This window comes from Balaenoptera borealis, assembly GCF_965194805.1.
Source record: "Balaenoptera borealis genome assembly, chromosome: 1".
NCBI classification, from domain to species: Eukaryota; Metazoa; Chordata; class Mammalia; order Artiodactyla; family Balaenopteridae; genus Balaenoptera; species Balaenoptera borealis.
Window position 1 is genome coordinate 140,239,747 of NC_138860.1, and position 21,342 is coordinate 140,261,088.

The 21,342-nt window shown below is 37.1% G+C and overlaps 1 long non-coding RNA gene across 1 annotated transcript in view; it reads left to right on the top strand.

The window, feature by feature from the left end:
* The window catches only part of LOC309613422, a 156,440-nt gene that overhangs the window by 67,243 nt on the left and 67,855 nt on the right, over nucleotides 1–21,342 (top strand). Inside the window, exon 4 of the long non-coding RNA XR_014235716.1 lies at nucleotides 15,301–15,361. This is a non-coding gene — a long non-coding RNA (uncharacterized lncRNA). The remainder of the gene's footprint in view (nucleotides 1–15,300; nucleotides 15,362–21,342) is intronic.

A 21,342-nucleotide genomic window follows, 5' to 3' on the forward strand; every position in this document is an offset into this window, starting at 1 on the left:
GGACCACCGGGGAAGTTCCGGTAGTTGGTTTTTTTAAATGCCCTTTACAAAATACAAAAGATGACAAACTTAGGTTTATTCTCACATTAAAAATCTTTGTTTTTAAAATTTTCAGGTTAACAAAGTTCCCAAATCTGAAAACCACTGTCAGAGCAAGGGCTTTGGAGCTAGAAAGACTATACTCCATGACTTACCAGCTATTTGACCTTGAGTAAGATAATTACTTTTCTGAGCCTTGATTTTTCTCATTTGTAAAATGAAGATCAAAGTATCTATCTCAGATATTGTGAGATAACAATATTCATAAAAGTAAAAAATTGGAAATGGTCCAATTTGATGGACACAAATGTTCATCAACTGGTGATTGGATAAACAAATGATGATATATCTATGCAATGGAATACTATTCAGCAATAAAAAACAATGAACTACTGATCCATGCTACAACATGGATAAATCCCCAAAACATTATAAGTGAAAGAAGCTAGGCATGCAAGACCACATATTGTATCATTCCACTTACACTAAATGTCCAGAAAAGACAAATCTATAGAGACAGAAAGTAGATTCATGGTTGCCTAGGGCAGGGGGTGAGAACAGGGATTAACTGCAAATGAACATGAAATATCTCTTTGGGTAATGGAAATATTCTAAAACAGGATCATGGTGATGGATGCACAACTGTATGTTTACAAAAAATTATTGAGTTATATACTTAAAATGGGTGAATTTTTTTGGTATGTAAATTATACCTCAATAAAGCTGTTTAAAACATAATTTTAAAAGAAAAAGGAAAAAAATGAGCTAACATCTGTGAAGCACGTAGCCCAGTGCTGGTACATGGTATGTATAATTAAGAGCATCACAATTATAGAACTATGTTGGACAACTTTTCAGAGAACTCCTTCCTCCACTGTGATTTGTTGGACTTTGCATGAGTGAGACATTAATTAAAGTCATTATGATTTCAGTGTCTATGTGTTACTATAGCTAATATATATCCCTTCCTGCAAGGAAATTGCAAGCTGGCTGGGGAGACAAGACCTATGCATAAAATAATTAGATGCTGATATAAGCCATTTTAAGATTAAATGCCAAGAGGAGTGACAAAGATAGTTGTTGGTCTGGCAGTTCGGAAGAAAGTAAGGTTTCTATGTCAGAAAAGGGGCCCTAATCTGTATCATGAAGGATGGGGAGGAAATCAGGTAGAAGAGAAGAGGCAGAGGGATGTTTCAGAAAGGAAAAGAAGAATAAACAGTCACAGAGAAATGTCAACCATGATCACTCAGGGAGCTCCAGGGAAAAGAGAGTTTGGGCTTTGAAGGTAGACAGATTTGCGTTCAAACTCTGACACCACCTTTGCAAACTGTGTGACATTGAACAAGTAACTTAATTTCTGAGACCTAATTGCATGAACTATAAAGAGGTGAAAATAATACCTATCTTTCAGGATTAATGTTAGTATTAAGTGAGATATCCTACGTAAATCTCTTAGCACAATGCCAGGTTTATAGAAGGTATTTAATAGACATGAATTTCCTTTCCTCCTATGCCCTCAAAAAGGTGATAATTTAGTTATGGAGAAGCACGTACTAGGAATACTTTTTTAAACAGACAATATCAGGTTAAAACCAAATTTAAAAAATATTTTTAATTATTTTATTTTATTTTACTTTAACTTTTATTGGACTATAGGTGATTTACAATGTTGTGTTTGTTTCTGCTGTACAGCAAAGTGGATAAATTATACATATACATATATCCACTCATTTTTAGATTCTTTTCCCATATAGGTCACTACAGAGTATTGAGTAGAGTTCCCTGTGCTATACAGTAGGTCCTTATTAGTTATCTACTTTATATACAGTAGTGTGTTAAAACCAAATTAATTATACAGTTAATTCAGACATTTTTACTCCTCTTAAGATCTAGTTTATCAATTAATGCATCCTGTATTTTTCTTGGCAATACTCATGGCAGTTTTTTAAAAAATCAATCTTATTATGATATAATTTACATATAACATACTGCAACCATTTAAAGTATACCGTTCGATGAATTTTGACAAATATATACACTGTGTAACCACCACCACCAGGATACAGAACATTTCCATAATCCTCAAAAGTTTCCTCATGCCCCTTTGCTGTCTATCCTCCCTTCATTCCTGGCCACAGGCAACACTGACATGTTTTCTGTGACTATTGGTTAGTTTGCTTTTTCTAGAATTTGATATAAATAGAATCATACAATATGTATTCTTTTGTGCCTGGCTTCTTTTATTCAGCATAATGTTTTTCAGATTTATCTATGTTGTTGTATTTTAGTGGTCCATTCCATTTTGTTGCTAAGTGGTATTCTATTGTATGGATATATCACAATTTATTTATCAATTTACCTGCTGGTAGAAATTTGGATTGTTTCCAGTTTTTAGCTGTTATGAATAAAACTGCTATAACCATTCGAGTACAGCCTTTGGTAGACATACGTTTTCGTTTCTTTTGGGTAAATACAAAGGAGTGGAATTGCTGTGTCATGAAGTATGTTTAACTTTATAAAAAACTGCCAAAGTTTCCCAAAGTGGTTGCCCCATTTTACATTCCCACCAGTAGTACACTAGAATTCCAGTTTTCTGCAACCTCATCAACACAAAGTATTGTCAGTTATTTTAATTTTAGCCATTGTAATGGATATTTGGTGATATCTCATTGTGATTTTACTTTACATTTTTCTGATGACTAATGATTTGGGGCCTACTGGCCATTTATACACTTTCTCTTGTAAAATATCTGTTCGAATCTTTTGTCCATTTAAGAATTTGGGCTCTGGTAGTTTTAATCATTTTTTAAATGTCTGTCTTACATACAAGACTGTAACCTCTATGAGTTTCTGCATCCCCAGGCCCTGCCACAATTCCTGGTAAATAATAGAGGATCGATAAGTATTTGTGGACAGGCTGACTTGATTGATGTATGCTTTTATTAGAAGGAGTGGAGTGGCTCTGTTAATTTCTTTCAGAATCAGGGGAATCACTTAGTAGTAACTATTTCTAGTGATTTAGTACCTAGCTCCTTGGGGCTGACCAGTTGAAAAGTCTAAAGTTTGAAAAAAGAGAATCATTATCATTATCAACTATTTATTGAATTCCCCCAAGTTCCAGGCACTGTGCTAGGTGTTTGGACATGAGACTTCATTCCCGCCCTCAGGAAGCTTATGCTCTTTGGAGATATAAGACATAGTAATTTATTCAAGGGCCATACGCAGGAGTCAAATGAGCAAGTGATGTGGACGGTTGCTTCCAAATCATGAGTCTGGGAAATCCAGAGGAAGGAAAGATTACAACTTGCTTGGGGAATTGGGAAAGGCTTCATAGAGAAGTTGACCTAGGAGATGAGTCTGGAGGCTGAAAAGGATTGGGATTTTGAGGATGGAAGAGTAGGGAAAGGCACCACAGGTTGGTAAAGGGAATGGGAGGCATGAGGAAAAGCACAGAGGTGGAAGGGCTCAGGGAATGGTCTGTAACCCAACTTGAAATAAGACTGGAGGGTAGGGAGGGGCACTGTGGTAAGAAAGTTCAGTATATTTGCCTCCCTTAGCACTTAGCGAGAGTTGCCCTAGAATTGAAAAAGGCTTTTTGGAGAAAAACATAAGACACAAATTCTTTCTTGCTTTTTCTAGTCAACAGTAAATGGTAAGACCCTATTCAGGGTATAACTAGACAGATTAGGTCCCATGCTCTGAACTCCCATAACACTCTGTACACCTCCATTTCAAGATTTACTATGCCTGTTGATTCACTTGGTTTACTGGGTTGTAAGTTGGATGAGGGCAGGAAACATGTTGGTCTTACTCACTGTTGTATTATTTCCAGGGCCTGTTTATTTAATGAACAAATTAATGAAAAATGAAATTTATTTCTGAGATTTAGAATCTTTGCAATGGAATAAATATTTGTGAATTTCTACAGCTCTTATGATAGTAGTAAGCTACCTAATTGACTGCAATGTTTAACTGAAAGTTTTTTTTTAGGTTCTGGGTTTTATTCTAGCACTGTCTTTTTTCAGCAGGGATTTTTACTTTTTGTAATAATAAGAGCTGTCATTGATAAAGGCACTTACTCTATGCCAGACATTGTATTAAAATGTTTTTTATACAACATGAGAAATTTGATGTCAGAAGAAGCTGAATATTTGCCAAGGGTTCATAGTAAGTGGCAGAGTTAGGATTTGAATTCAGCTCTGGCTGTTAACACCATTAATTCTTTAAACAGAGCTCTTCAACTTGAGCCCATTATTCCTACAGAAGCTTGTGGGTGATGCTCTTGATTTGACCAAAAGTGTGAATTTGAGCACCCAGGTCCCACCTTCAACCCAGACTGGTGTCTGCTGGCCAGACATGTGAAGTACAGTGATGGGGGCTTGCAGAATGTTGTAGCTCTTTTGCAGTCTAATTTTATTACCTTGCTGTTCTGATGCAAATTTGGAGACAGCCTATTAATGTCATTCAAAATGGATTCACCAAGGTTTTGCCTTTTTCTGAGATTGCTGAAATTTGAGATGGGAAATAGTTAGGTAGTATCTGCTAGGGTACTAAGGAGAATTGGCTACAGAGGATGTCCAACCTAGCCTTGCACCTTCTTGCTTTGTAAATTTCATATCACTTTAAAAATAGAAGAAAAATTCAATGAAAATTTATGAGACTTTTCTATATGCATTAATTGTAGGTAAATCTGACTTTAGAAATAGCGTTGGGTACACCCCCGAATCCAATCTTCAGACTAAAATTTAAACACTCAAGTAGCTTATTATTTTCAGCTGACTCGAGGAGATATTTTCTCATTTTTTCTAGGTATTTTTCAGACAAACTATGTGCCTCCACACACATATATGTATCAGCACGCCTCTTTAAGACAAGTAGTTTGGGTCGTGTGAGAAACATATTCAAAGTAAGCCATTGCATTTGTCACATACCTTATGTGCCTTTGAGCACAACTCCTGAAATTCATTTAGTGGGCATTCACTTAGAATTTTCTGAAGAACAATTTCTCTGTAAATTATTAACTTTTTATTGCCACATTTCCCAGATTCAATTAGATTAACATTTAGTGTCATTTCTCAAATAGAGATAATCATCCCGATAATGCTTTGAAGAAAGAACTTGCATGTTATATACATTTTAGGCTTTTAACTTGTCTTATTTATTTGGCAGGAATGTGTATATGTGCCGGGGCAGAGAGAAGCTGAAAAGGATGACACTTGATGGGAATTGATGGGAATTGATAAGTTGAGAATCATTCCATATTGAGTTTATGGCATTTGGTTTCCTCTGCCCTGGGCATATCAGAGAGCTGATGAAATATGCAGGCTAAGGAGGACGGATTCCCTAAGTGGCTTCTGAATACAACATTTATTTCTAGCCAGTGAAGTTTAGCAAACCATGTCCAGTGCTGTTGACAAGTAGCACAAACCAAATGACAACAGTATGCTTTTGATGTGCTGGCGAAGGTAGGGTTTGGAACTCCCTGCTTTACTGTCTCGCCACAGTATGTGGTAAAGTCCAAAGGAGTAGTGATGCCCACACGGAACCCGCTTGCTATGGTAGCAGCTACTTCAAACATAGTTTCATGAATAGGAGCTCATTTGACCCTTGACCAGAACCAGGCTCTAAATTGGCAGACAGAGAATCGGAGTAATTTGTATCATTTCAATTAGTTACTCGCTGCATAACGGGGAGGTCATGACTTTCTGCCATGATTACTGCCCATGGCAACCAAGCTTGAATGTACCATCAGTTTCCAAATACTTTCACTTAATAAATGTAACTTCATAAACAAGGCTCAATTGTTGGGGGTGCACAACAAAGTGGATTACCCACTCTACGATTGAACGAGCGGAAGATGACATAACTTTGTCGGCAAGATCCTTTCAATTTTTTTTTTTCTTAAGAGAGAAGCTGATAAATGGGGTTAATAACATTGGCTGAATGAGCAGTATTGATCTTTGGCTATGTAAAACAGCCAGGAGAGAAGTGAGTTTATGTAAGAGCACTCTTGTAGTTCTGAAAGCCGGCAGTTTTCTTTCACTGTTTGCTCTGTACAACCAAAATTCAAAAATCCTAAAATCAATGTTGCCATTGTTGGGTCCAAACAGCACACTCTTCCACGGACAATGCAAAGAATTTCAAAATATAGATAGCTCCCTGATACATACAGATCTGATTGTAAGAAACATTGGGTTGTTTTCTTTCTTGAATAGAAAGGGCAGCTTGTTTCAGGGCGAAGACAATGGTATGTCTAGATGCCTGTGAAACTTCATGAACCCAGTGCAATAATTCAAGCCTTTGATTTGAAAAATGTTTTGTATGTCTTCCTCCACATCTGCAAATACCTCCACTTTCCCTTGATGCCAGCCAGGAGTTGTTAGCAAGTCAATGTTTTCCACTTGAGGAAGAAAAAAAAGTTCAGCACGTACATAAGTTTTGCTATTTGGCTTTTGTTTTTTGAATTAAAATAAAGGTTTCCTTCTTTCTTGTCACAATCTATTAGCCACTGGGAAACCTGGTATCACAGTTCTTTCCCATTCACCCCTGCATTTGTAGCAGATTTGACGGTGTGTGGAAACCAACACGAGCGCTGCTCTGTGACTGTGTCACCTACGATCAGCTTGTGCTGTGGCTCAGATTAATCATGACAGTAGGCAATATTTCCAACATTATTAGAAGAGAAACCTAATATTTTGGGACATCAGGGTTCTCTGAGCTGTTGTCCATCAAACTGAGAACCTTCATCTCCTGCTCCTTGGATGGGTAACCTTAACTTTTAACCACTTAATGGACAAAACACTTCTTTAACCAAAAATAAATAAAAATTAAAAAATAAAAGAGGAAGATGTGGCTATTCTGGTATTTAAAGTTATGTCTTGAGGTCATCCCCAGAAGGTTTGATAGTCATGCTGTCCAGTAGTGCACTCCCATTCTTTTTTGAAATGTATCCACCCAAGTGTCCTAGGTTTTTCTGAATTTCCATCCTTAGGAAGCTTTGTGATTAAATCTGTGGATGATTATAAGATAGAGATCTCTGTGATACTGTTAAACTTTTATCTAATATGGTTTCTATCGTGTAAACTGAATGAAGATTTGCCAAGGATGTCACAGAACAATTTACAGGAAGGAGATTGAGTGTGTGTTTGAAGGATACTTATTAAAAAGCTACATTATAAAACTATGGATTAAAGATATATATGCCAAGGTACATGATTCAATTTGATAGTACTATTTAGAAAGTGGATGGTTTTTAGGTCTGAATATACCTGCATTAATATACTTTTTACCTTTTGTCTGGCTAGTTTAGTTTACATGAACAGGACTGAAAACTGGGTACTCTACTGATCTTTTGAAGCTCTGATTTTTCTTCTTTGTAGTTGAAAAGAAAGAGCATCAGATGATAAAGCAGACGTTATAGAGAACATACCATTATTCACAGCTTCCCAGTGATCCCAAACCTTTTTGGATCAAACTTTTATCAAATATCTAATATAGTCAAAATGCTAGGAATTTTAAAAAGTCTTTAGACGGTCATATCAAGACAGCACACTATGCTTTGAGAATCTGATTCCTATCAGATGACATAACGTTTCATCCATTCAACTCATAGATGCAGGAAATCTGAGCAACCAGGGGCAGTTGCCAAATTTTGGTCTCCTGTTTTAGACCTATCCCTCCTAGCCCCTAGGAGAGAGTAAGTTCACAATAAATATGTGTGGAATGAATGATTTCCCAAGCTAATGTACAGGCAGTCTCATCAGAAAGAGACCAAAGTTTTGATACATTTCCTTGCATTTAGCAGGTTTTGGTGTATGAACAGCTTAACATTTTCCAAATGAATTCCTAACTAAATTATATAATAACAAATCCTACACAATTAACTGATCCCTCGACACCTTCTCTTTCAACCTCAGGAAAAGAACCTGATAAAGTTCAGGACTTTTCCCGGGACCTTTCCTCCCTTTTTAGGCTTCGGCTGCTCCCAGGTCTATCCATCATCATTTTAGCTTTGAAAGTTGGTTCATTTGTCTTGTTCCCTTAGCTCTGTCACCTCAAGCTTCGAAGGTTGAGTCCCAATTTCTTGCATGTGGTCTTTCATTGGCCCACTCCCTGCTGGTACCCACTCCATCATTCTTGCAGCTATTTGATCTTCTTGGTTTTCTGTGTGTCAGACTCTGCCCAGCCACCTGATGGTTTTTGGTTCCAGGCTTGCCGCAGATTCTCTATTCTCTTGCTGACTTGTCACTCCGTCACTATGCTAAGCTTCAACTTTTTCTTTATTCTTTTAATTAAGAAACGGTTTATTGTATTTTTTTTTTCTGATTACAGAGTCACACTTGGTTATAGAAATTTTGGAAAATGAAGAAAAACACAGTGAAAAACCAAAACATCTTCTACAATCCCACCATCTAGAGAACATCACTGTTGTCATTCTGGAATATGAGTTTCCAGGTGTTTTTTTTTCCTATTCTCCTTCCTTGTTTCCTTTTTTTTTTTTTCTTCTCATATATTTTTGGGTGGTTTTGGATAGCTTAGAAAATTACTGGCTTCTTGAGCATTTTTTTTTTTCTTTTCATCATCAAAAGCATTACCTTGAGCATTTTTCTTCCAAGATTATCTCCAAATGCTATAAAATTCCGTTTTCTTCTATTGCCTCTGTAATTTTCCTTCTCATTTCCTTCCCACAGTTTCAGGCCCACATAAAATCACTCATGGTTTAATGTAATGCATGTTCTCCATTGCCTTTTCGGTTTGGCCTGCTTGGATGTACTCCGTTACAAAGTTTTAATCTTGTAATAAGATTGTAATCTTCTTTGCTTTTCCACACATGACTGCTACTTTTTTTTTTTTTACTGGGAAAAATATAGGGTATTTCAAGCCCTTATGCCTTATAAACTCTATTACTGGTGGTTTAGCTGCCAAAGAACATAGGGTATAATACCCAAATTACCCTTCCGGGCTTCCCCATTAGTAAAGAGACCTATGTATGTCATCCAGATGTTAGGCATCATTCTACAAGGAACAGGCTAGTTTTAGTCTTTCTAAAACCCTAAAGGGCTTCTTGACCTTTCATTCATTCATTCATTCATCCAACAGAAATTTATGGTGCATCTTCTTTGTCCAATAGAGACATAATGTAAGCCACAAATGTGAACCACATATGTAATTTAATTTTTTTCTAGTAGCCACATTAAAGAAGGAAGAATAAACCTGTAAAACTAATTTCAATTATATATTCTATTTAACCAAAAGATTCAAAATATTATATATATATAATCAATATAAAAATTATTGAGACTTTTTTTCCTGTCTTCAAAATCGGTGTTTTTTTATACTTACAGCACATCTTAGTTTGGATCAGCCCCATTTCAAGTGCTCAGTAACCACATGTGGGTGTGGCTACCACATTGGACAGCATCATTCCAGAGACTCTTGCTGGAGATACAGTGACGAGCCAGACCGCTACAGTCCTCAGTCACACATAGCTTGAACTCTGAGGAAAAGCAGCCACACATAAGTGTTAATATGATGCTTACAATAAAAACAAACGAAGAAACAAAAATGCCAGGCTAGGGAAAGTGCAAATCCAAACTGTTATACACCCAAACTATTTCTGGGGGCTGGGTTAGTGGGTGGGGGGGTGGGCAGGGGAAGAGATTCAAGTTTTCTGTATTGTTGCCCCCACTGGCTTTGCAATTAACTAATTGTGGGATCTTGGACCAATTAACCTCTCCTTCTGGACTCAGATTTGAATTATCACCCACAGCTCCTTGACTCTAAAGAACCTACATTAAAAAATAAAAGAGAAGAACCCATATTTAGCCAAATCTGCCCTACTGCCTCCCATAATTACTAGTTTAATGTCTTTGTTGCCTGTTGTATTGTAGCTAAGGTGAGGTTAGAGAAACTGTCCCATTTGTCTGTTTCCGTCTCTTCAGCACCATCTCTCCATATTTTTGGAATGAATAAATAAACTGAAGAAGTGAATGAAGGTTAAATAAAGTCTTCCCACTTAAATCTCTTGTTAGAATTAGGATTCATTTGACAGTTCATGTTCTCCCATATGATAAACTTCTCCCTGACTCTGTTTCCCTGCCTCCGCCTCTCCTTCTTTTCCATCATCTCATAACTATTTAGGTAAGGCTTGCTTCTTATGCTGCAATAATTGTGAAAGGCACTGGTATGCAAAGATAAAAAAGACACAGTCCCTGCCCTCAAGGAGCTTGAAGCCTTTTTGATGTGTTGTTATAATTTATAACAGCTAACATTTACAGAGTTCTTTCTTTGTGTCAGGCACTGCATTAAGCACTTTATTGTGCATTTATCTTTTAAAATCTTCAGTTTAGTATGTTGGGTACTATTTTATTCTCATTTTACAGGTAAGGATATTCAAGCTTAAAGAAGTTAAATGGTTCAAAATCCCATAGCTAGTAAGTATTGGAGTTGGGATTCAAACCTTGGTCAGAGACTATGCTCTAAGCCACTGTGCTAAAAGACCTCTTTTAGAGCCTGGGATGACCTATTGCACATTATGCAAAATTAGATAAAGTGTCATCCTTAAAATGAATAACTGGTCAGATATTAATATTTTAAAAATAATAAAGGGAAGTGTGATCTGTCTCCTTAACTAAATCCTCCAAAGAACTATTTCTTAGCCCACTTACTTTATGCCTATTTCTAACGTATGTGTATGTATATATATATTTCATATTTGTATTTATACATATAAAATCTAAAAGGTATACAGATGGCAGTTCTGAGATCCTAAGTCACATACTTGTTTTAAGCCTGGTAGATACATGATTGACCATTTCACATTGATCAGTTTTATTCTTTTCACAAGCACAGTTACCCTTGAAACCTTAACTATTACCATGAAGATTCCACTAATTCAGTTATTTTGCTGATATCTTCCTGTCCTGAGGGTGTTTATCTTCCCTTCATTCCCTCACCCAGCCCCCAATAGCTCCCCTCCTTCCCCCATTCCACTCTTTGTGTGTAAGTTTCCCTTAGGAATTTATGGAGCAAGATTGTACCAACTTTCCCCACTTATTTTCTTTAAGTAATGATTTTCCAACTCCTCTCTTCTCTTGTCTTCTTCATCCTTCTTCTCTAGATGTAAGTTTTATTTTTCACAAATGTTTTGAGTTCCTCTCCTGAGATTCCTTGCCTCTCTTCCACTCAAGAAAGTGTTAGTTGTCATTTAATTCTGGAGAACAATGTTGCAATATGCTTATTCTTCATATCTAATTTCAAGCATTGCTTTCTTTCAAAAATACTAAGTAGAAGTATCAAATAATATGAAGTTCAAAATAATGATCTGTTTGATATAATTTTTGAATAACTTGTCATCTCAAACAGTATCTGTAAAACTGCATTAACTTTTTTTCTAATCTGACTTTCCTTCCTGACTTTCCTCTTTCTGTCAGGTGGTATTCTGCAGTGGTTGAAGACATGGACTTGGTGTCAGACACATGCAGGTTCAAATCCAGCTCTGCCAGTTGCTCCTGGGCCATCTTGCACCTTGTGTTACCCTCTCTGTGCCTTAATTGGCTCACCTATAAAATGAGGATGATAATACTTGTATTGTAAGGCTAAAAATTAATACATACTTAATCTAAGTACCTTTAACGATAATATTTAATCTTTGTAATGACCCTGTGAAGAGAGTAGTCACATTGTATAGTTAAAAACTGAGCCACAGAGAAGTTAATATAGGTAATCATAAGGGTAGTATTTATAGATTTGTATTTTTTTCAATTTAACACTATAGCACAAGCATTTTTCATGTTGACATAGTTTGTAATGGCTTTGTAAATATATGTTTTAATGGTGACATACTATTTCATTGTGTGGTTATGCCTTAATTTACTTAGCTATTGACTTATTATCAAATATTTGGATTGTTTTGGATTTTTCTCTATTGTAAATACTATTGTGATGAACATATTTGGACATATGGGTTCTTCCATAATTCTGATAATTTCTTTGTCACAGATTCAAGACGAAGAATTAGAGTCCAAGGGCAAAACCACTTTTTAAGGCTTTTTCTGCCTATTGCTACGCTTGTTTTCCGAAAGGTTGTATAAATTTACACTCCCATTAGCATGGGAGTCATTGTGTAAAGAGCAAAAAACAAAGGTTAAAACCCCTGTAATGCAGACTGTCTTTCACGCTACCTCAAAGAATGGGTAGTCTTTTCTACATTGTCAGCCAGCTTGCATTGGCCTAATCATTCCCGCCAGCTTCATCTTGAGCTACCAGATAATGGTCAGATGCAATTTAACCTCACCAGAAGAGTCTTGACATTAAGGACTATGCCTCTGTTATCAGGTGGACAATTAGGGCCTTTATTTGACAAAGTTCAGCGAAATTGAGTAGATTTTTAAAAACCAAGGTATAATTCATAAAATAGAATGTTTGCAGGTATCCTAATTGCATTCTTAGGCTGAGATGTGATGAACATTTGCTGCTTTGGACAGAACAGAGTCTGTGGAAGAGTATCTCCATGAGTTTCTTTTCAGAAAAAAGAAACAACTTTTTCAGGAAGATGATGTTAATTTATTATGTTCCCAAGTATGGGTTCTGTGCCGAGAATTCACTTTCTTCCACGTACTAGCTTTGTGGTCTTGGACAAGCTTAAATCTTGACACATCTCTATTTTCTCATCTGTAAAATGGGAATAATAATAGCTATCACTTAGGTCTTTTTAAAAATAGAGATAAGATGTGTGAATTCTTATTGCAGGTGCTCAAGTCATGGTTCATTGCATGACTGAATTTCTGTTGCTTTTATAAAGGAATTGTTAGGATTAAAAAAAATTTTTTTTCTGAAGTCATTTTTGTCTGGACTAGATGTTAGTTGATTTTTGGCTTTGAAATCAGAAGGGCTGTTAATTAGACTAGATTAAATATCTAGACTTTTAATATCCCCAGGGCCACTGCTCATACTTCCAAAGAGAAAGCACAAATTAACTCAGGAATGCTGCTCTCAGATTTGTGTTTGCAGTACAATGCTTATAATAAAAACATCTATTACATGAAGAAAATTCCACAGCTCAAGAAAGAAAACCTATGGAGTTCTGGTGTCTGAAGCATGCGTCAGGGCATAGTACCCTACTTTGACTTCTTGGCACTTTATATAAAGCAAGTACATGCTTTCAAGAAAAACTGGTGATCTACCTACAGACACCCCTAACTTTTTCATTTATTTTTTTATGTGTGAGTTTGTTTTATCTTCTGCCTTTTCAGCCAGAAGGAGAGTAGATGTTCCAGGATGCAAGAGAATGTCCATGATAATAATGACCACCATTTACAAAAAAAAAGACTGGAAAGAAATAAACCAAGATGCAACAATAGCTTACATTTACTGAGAGCCTATAAGATGCCAAGTCCTATGTTTAAGCACTTTTCATACCGCATCTTTACAATAGCCAATGAAGAAAGTATTACTGTTATTCTCATTTTACAGAGGAGAAAACTGAGCCTTGGGCTGTGTGACTTGTCCAAAGCAAGTGTGTATGAGATCTGGAATTTAAGGCCATCTTATGGACCTGATTTCTTGGGTATCCCCTAGATCTCTGAACATGAATTTTTTTAAATTTTTGATAAATAATAACTTTTATTATATTTAAGTAGTTTCCATTTTACTTACTGTCTCTATTAGAAATGATGATCTAATTTTGAGTTTTTTTACCTGAATTTATTGACATCACATGGTGTTTCTCCTGTGATTTCTTTTTTTAAAAATTTTTATTGGAGTATAGTTGATTTAAAATGCTGTGCTAGTTTCTGCTGTGCAGCAAAGTGAATCAGTTATACATACACATATATCCTGAGTGTGAAATTTTTAAGATCTAGCAGGTAGCATGAAAAATGTGACTAAAGGAAGAAAATGTCATAGAAATCAAGAGCAGGAAGGAACAACTTATAGACTAACCAGACTAACCAAACTTTCTCTGTATCATTGTGGAAACTAAGGGACAGGGATGCAATTTTCCAGAGGTCACACAACCTGCTCTGTGGCCAAGTGAAGACACATATTGCTATCATTTGTTGTAAGCTTTTAAAAACCTTTTATTATGAAAAATTTCAACCATACACAAAAGTAAAGAGAATACCATAATGAACCACCTATCATTCAGTTTTACAGTTACCCACATTTTGCTATTCTTTTTAACTTCTTTTCTTTTGATAGTTCTCTTTTAGCTCTTAAGTGAGAAGGGGAATTTAAAAGTAACTAGAAATACTCATGAATTCTTTCTATCTTAGTTTCAGCTTTAAACAAAATACCAGGATGAGGACATTTATGTTGCTACCGACTAATATTCCGTATCCAATGATAATCCTCCCCTCCAAAGCCAACTGAGGCAGAAGAAAGAGATACTTGGGGTGGGAATAATAATTAGTTTTGTAACTTTAGCTCATCACAGTCACATTTGATGTTAAATGGCTTGCTTTTTAGTAAAGTTCTCATTGGACTTGTTTCCCTGTTTGATCTGCTACACCCCTCCACCTCCCAAAGGAGGTACATTTTAACAAACCTCTTCAAGCTAGGACATTCAAAAGATCAAAGAAAAGATGCCAGAATCCATCCGTTACGTTAGCTTTTCATGAACAATGGTTCCCAAACATCTTTCTGCTGAAAATCCTATTATTTTTGTTAATAGTAACATTTTTATTATTTCACATTCACTAAGCACCAACAATTAGCTAGGCATCAGTTAAGAACAAAGAAAATCTGTTTCAGCACTTAGATGCTCAAGGCCCAATTCTCATGCCCCTCTGCCCTCTCTGTGTCATTTCTGTGCCCAGTATTTGTCTTTGAAGTTAGATGTGCCTGATCCACAGAAGAGAACTTCAGGGAAATGGACAGAGCTGAGCATGGACTGCCAGATACCAGAGGGTCAACAGTGTCTTTAGGAGTGTCTTCAAGTGGTTGCTTGGCTCTCCCAGAGTCAAGGGATAGCATCACTGCCCTTGAGGAGGGCAGAAGGAGTAGTGAGAGAGAGAGAGAGAGAGAGGGAGAGAGGGAGAGAGAGAGAGGATAGGAAGCTGGAGTAGTTCCTTTTAAAAATCAGTAAAGCTCTAGACCTAGAAATTTATCTCAGAAGAGTCAGATAGGAGGAAAAGGATCCATGCTCAAAATGCCAAAACGAAGCCCAGCAGATTGATTCTGTGCAGCCAATATCAATCATGCAGATAGATTTTGCCACAAAATGGTCCAATGTTCCTTTTTTTCCCCCTTTCGCTGACGTAGGCATCCAGATGGTGCATGAACAGTGAAGAATGGGTGGATATTTTAAGACATCTTAACTAAGGTAGGGATGCCGACGCTAAGTATGAATTTCCCAGTCCTCCTTTCTCTGTACACATGAAATAAAATTCCTGTACTGAACTGCCAAGAAGTATCTGTTTCAATGGAACTTTGTGTTGTGCTATTAAATCAAAGTTTGAGTATTTCTTTGGGAAAAGAAGGTCTTGAAACTAATTACTTTCCCTTGATAGGGTCTATTTGTGTAGGAGCACATTTAAGTGATTTTAATGTATTAATAATCTAGTAAGTGCTTTGGACTCGTTTTAATTTTTCACAATTAAAATTTTTTTAAAACTTTCTAAGGTTATAAAAGTAATATATGACCATTGAGGAAAGTTTGGAAAATATATGAAAACATAAAGAAGAAATTAATCACCTATACGTCTACCTCCCCAAAATAACCACTGATAGCATCTTGGTATATTTCTTTCCAGTCTTTTTTTTGTAAATACATAATCATGCTCTCATAATTTAGTTATTTATTTTCTTGTCATTGGAGCTTTAATTTACCAAGTGCGAAAGAAATAATACATAATTTAGGTCAGGTAAAAAATATTAAAATATAGGCTAGAATTTATAGGATTGATTTTGTAATTTTAAAGCATCAATGGTGAAATTGTGAAGTCTATTGTCCTAAGACATGTTATAATTCCCTTTAATCAGCAACAATGGCTAAAACATGTGATCTAAAATTGCAGCATTTGCTTACAAACAGAAAAAAGAGGAGACAAAGAGAAACTATATGGACTTGCAGGCCATAAGAAAGCCTTGTGTTACTTAGCATTTAAAATTGTCAAAGATAGAAATTAAAAGTACAAAAGTTGAAGCATTGGTGACCACAGCAAGGCCTCCAGACATGAGTCAGCCACAAAAAATGCTCAAACTCATTTAAAAAGCTCTTTGTCATGGTCCAAAAAAACAACATTTTTAGTGTTTTCCTTTAACTTCCCATCCCGCTATTGCAAGTACATGGCTAATTATTATCTGAATGATATCTATTATTCCTGTGTTCTAACCGGATATGATCCAAATATGGCCACAAACACATTATACTGTGTAGCGAAATCAAAAGAATAAGATAATTCTGTTTTTAAGGGTTAATGGTATTTTCACTCCTCCTCAGTTTGAATCACGGACAATAGCTCTACTGTTGTCTATTCTAGGCAGCTGTGCAGAATAGTAAAGATTTGGAGATCTTTGTAGGCAGGAGAAAAATTAAGCCTTTGTATACTTTTTGTTCAGTATATTCTACCCAACACCCATATGTAAGAGTTGGACTTGGGAGTTGCAACAGGCTAAGGAAAGTTTGCACAGATAAACAGAGTTATTCTAAATTCTGTGCCTACTAAGCTCTGAATCACAAAGTGGAATTGCAAATCTTCTAGAAATTATATATAGAAAATCCTTTCTCTTATTCGGCCCACTGTATTCTGTGGGTTTCATTTATTATTTTTGAATAATGAACATGTGAAACAGAATTCGCTGAAAAGTTAGCAATTACCTCATCATTTTCAGTTCTCAAACAGTTACTGTTCTTAAGTGTCTGAGAAGTGGAGTGGTCTTGTGAAAGAACATATCCATATATAGAAGGAAAAGCAAAAATATCAGTATAGTTTTAGATCTAAAAAATGAATTCCAAATAATTGGTTACTGTGGCCACAATTGAAAAGGTACAATTAAAATCACTGGTGCTTCCATTTGGGCTCCCAGGATGTACTGTTATGTACCTTTCTTTATGTCTCTTATGCTTGGTATGAGAGCAAACTATCCTAACACACATACAACTGGGAAGAGTGATCCAGGGTGACAAGGAGGTGGAAAACGGGATAGGAAATATCATTAGGAACTAGGATTTTATTCCATTTATCACTTTGGAAATCATTTCTAAGGAAGATTTTAAAATCCGAATGCCTTTTCTTATCTTACCCTTGTAATTGTTGGGAAAGGAATAATAATAATAGCTACCAATTATTGAGCACCTAATATGTGTCAGGCACTCCTTTTTTAGTATCTCATTTAATCATCACAGCAACTCCACAGTAAGTCAAATGCTTACCATGGCTAAAAAGGCCCAACATAATTTTTGGCCCCAGTGACCCCTCTGCTCTCACCTCCCACTACTCTCCTCTTTTTTTTTTTTTTAATTAATTTATTTAATTTATTTATTTTTGGCTTCGTTGGGTCTTCGTTGCTGCGTGCAGGCTTTCTCTAGTTGCGGTGAGCAGGGGCCACTCTTCGTTGAGGTGCGCAGGCTTCTCATTGCCAGGGCTTCTCTTGTTGTGGAGCACGGGCTCCAGGTGCACGGGCTTCAGTAGTTGTGGCACGCGGGCTCAGTAGTTATGGCTTGCGGGCTCTAGAGCGCAGGCTCAGTAGTTGTGGCGCACGGGCTTAGTTGCTCCGCGGCATGTGGGATCTTCCCGGACCAGGGCTCAAACCCGTGTCCCCTGCATTGGCAGGCGGATTCTTAACCACTGCGCCACCAGGGAAGCCCTACTCTCCTCTTAAATAAACCATCCCAGTTGTGCTGGCCTCCTTATTCCTCACATACAACATATATGCTCCCACTGCAGGGACTTCATACTTATTGTTCCCACAGCCTGGAATGTTCTTCCCCCCAAATATCTGAATGGTTTGCTCCCTCACTTAATTCGGGTCTCTACTCAAACTTCAACTCATCAGTAAATCCTTCCCTGATAGTCACAAAAGAACTAACAGCCCTTGTCACTCTGTCCCCTTACCCTGCTTTATTCTTCCTCATAGCATTTATCACCACTAACCTTGTCTCTCATTGCCTGTAAGAATGTAAGCTCCTTGAGAATTTACAGAATTATTTGAGAAGTAGCCTTTGTCTACTTTTTTTCCCCCCACTGATTTATTCCCAATGCTCAGAACCGTGCCTGACACATATTAGGCATTGACTATATTTGTTGAATGAAGGGATGAGTGAAGAAACTGAATCTCAAGCTGGTTAAGTAACTTGCCCAAGAATACACAGTACAGGGCAGAGCCAAGATTAGAACCTGTGTCCTTCTTGTGGCAGGTGGCAGACAGGATGTGACAATGGAATTGAGTTTCAAAAGATAAGTAGACTTATGTAGTAGTCTTCTGCTATTGTTGAAATGATGTTGCCTACTTGTAGCTTTCACATCACCATTCCTTTTTAATATTTTTATTCCACTTAGGAATAAATCTTATTATTGCAGGGATGACGAATCACATGATACCATAAGGATAGCTAACCAACTTCTTACCTCATAACCTTTTTCCAGTCTATCCACTCAGTGGGCAATGGTTCCTGGCATTTAAACCTGTGACCCAGGTATGAAACTTGGCATGAGAGGGGGACTTGGTGTACTCTCACTGTTCATAAACATGGTTCATAGCTACATGTTCAGATCAGCTTCTTATTCCATGTGAAGCACTTAGATCCACACCTGGCCCTCAGTCTCAATAAATAATAATTATTATTAGCATTACAGTTCCTTGAACCATGTTCAGGCATCAGCTCTGCTGTCTCTGATGCCTTGGACAAACCCTGTGTTATGCCAGTCCTTGGCACCTGTTACCTGTGGGCAGCTGCTCTAAACTGGTTTGCTCTAACCTCTAACGTGGACACAGGGGAATCCTGAACTCCTGTTTATAACATCTCCACAGATATTTTATCAGCCTTTGGGCAAATTGCATCCATGTGTGGTCTTCGAGAAAACTTATGGCTTATTTCGCTAAACACTTTTGTTTAATCCACAGAAATATACACCCCATATTTCTCTACTGGCAGGTTGGATGATGTGACCTTGCATGAGTTGCTTCAGCTCTTTAAACCACAGGTTTCCCCGTATATAACATGGAAATAATAATGTTATTATTATTGTAGTAACAGGAGGAGTTAGAAATGGTATACCGTACATACTTCAAAATTATGTTGAAATTATTATTATTTTGTTGTTGTGATGAGGAGACTGGTGGTGAAAATGCTGCTGCTGTCTCAAGTAATGTTGGGAAACCACATTCCTGATATTCTTCCTCTGTCCTTTGAATTATGTCCTAATTAACACTTTTCTACTTCTTCCTCTTCCCCCTTATTCCAATAGAAGCTGCACAGGAAGTTTCCGCAGGCAATGCTTGGGGCCAAGAAGGGCTCAGCAGTGTAATCCTCAGACCCAGGAGAGCATGGCCCCGCTACATCTGTGATCATGCAGGTCATGCTGTGAGCTGTGGATATTTCCTTTTTTGCTTCAAACAGCTCTGTAAACAAATCCAATGTCTTTGATCTCTCTTTTAGCACCACCTTAGACCATCTGTTGTTAGGCTGTAAGCCCATTATTACTTTCTGTTCTGTTTGCTTCTAAAATGCTCTAAGGGGTCTATGGTGCACAGGGAGGCCTTAGAGATCAGGAACCATGCCTCATCCTTCCCCAGCACAAAGCACAGTGCCTGGAGGGAGAAGATGCTTGCAATGGGTGTTTGTGTTCTTGCTGAACTTTTCTTTCCGCTTCCATCACCTTGCTCTACCTACACCTATTTCTATCAGCTGACTTTTGTACAGACATTTCACCTCTGCTTGATTTTTTCCTCCTTGTGTTTATTCCACTAGGCTGACATTTTCCTCTTTAAAATCTATGCACTCAGTTGAATGCTTTAGCTGTTGGAAATATGGTCATTAGAGATTTTAGGAACTTTCTCGATAGTATATTTTACCCTGTTACTACCCTCTTTGGCATCTTAAATAGGGAACAGAGCTTCCCTCCCTTTGAGCACTGCTTTTTATCAGATATTAAATTTCTTCCTTTTTTTAAAAAATAGGGATTTGCACCTCCTTCATATATTTCTGGCAAATTTCCCAGGCTGTGGGAAATTAATTTTGGCCATTCCCTAGAAAGAAAGGGAACTATCTTTCACTTTACATGCATAATCTCTGTTTTTTTTTCTTGTATCTAAATCCTATTAATTCTACTAGCCCACTTCCACTTTTGTTTTAATAATAATAACTAACATTTATGTAATACTTTACAGTGTAAAAGTATTTTCACATCCACTCTTTCATTTGAGCCTAACAACTCCATATGAATGGCAGAGGTGGTACATTATTATTCCAGTTTCACAGATGAGAAAAAACAACCACACCCCATAGAGTTAAAGTAATTTATCTTGGGTCACATAGCTTAAAAGAATTAGAACCTTGGACTTGAACCCAGCTTTCTCAATCCAAATTCTGTTTGTTTCCTACTGTTCCACACCATGTATATCTAGAAAGGCTCTTACAGACTAGTTCTAAAGGTGTAGCTTCAAAGGTCAGATCGGTTATTTTCTATCTTGTTTTCCCTTTTTTAAATTGTTTTTGAAATCCATTCAAACCCACTTCTTAGCCATGATACTGGTTTTTTGTCTTTGCAGCCACATCTCCACTCTTTCCCTTGCCTCAGCACTCAGCTAAGAAAGTCCATCCTCCAGGAAAGCATCTCTGACTCTTCAGATTGGATGGCCCTGCTTAGAGCACCCAGTGCACCCCAGTACGTCCCACACATCCCCATAGATCTAAGTAATTGTCCTTTTCCTTATCTGCAACTGCAATCACTGGACGATGAACTGTGTAAGGGTAGGAGCGAGCCCATCATTTCCACCTTTGTGACCCCAGAGTCTAGCACTTTGCCTGGCACACAGTAGGTATTAGCAAGTATTTATGGAATGAAAAATAATTAGTGACAAGAGGAGTAGAAAGGTTCTCTTGGTAGCTAACCAGAAGAGATCCCAAGGGGGTCTTGTTTTGTTTCATGTGTTTGGGGGGGTGCATTGTGCAGGGTGCAAGCATGGAACAGAGCATACAATTATATGAAGGGACAAGTCATCACTATGCCATTTCTCTCAAGTACAAAAAATAGCCCTGTGACATTTCTTATAAAGGAGAAAGAGTATATTCAGCAGTGAACTATTTCTTTTCTTTTTTCTTTAATTGTTAATGATTATTCTTCAGGGTCTGTGGCTATA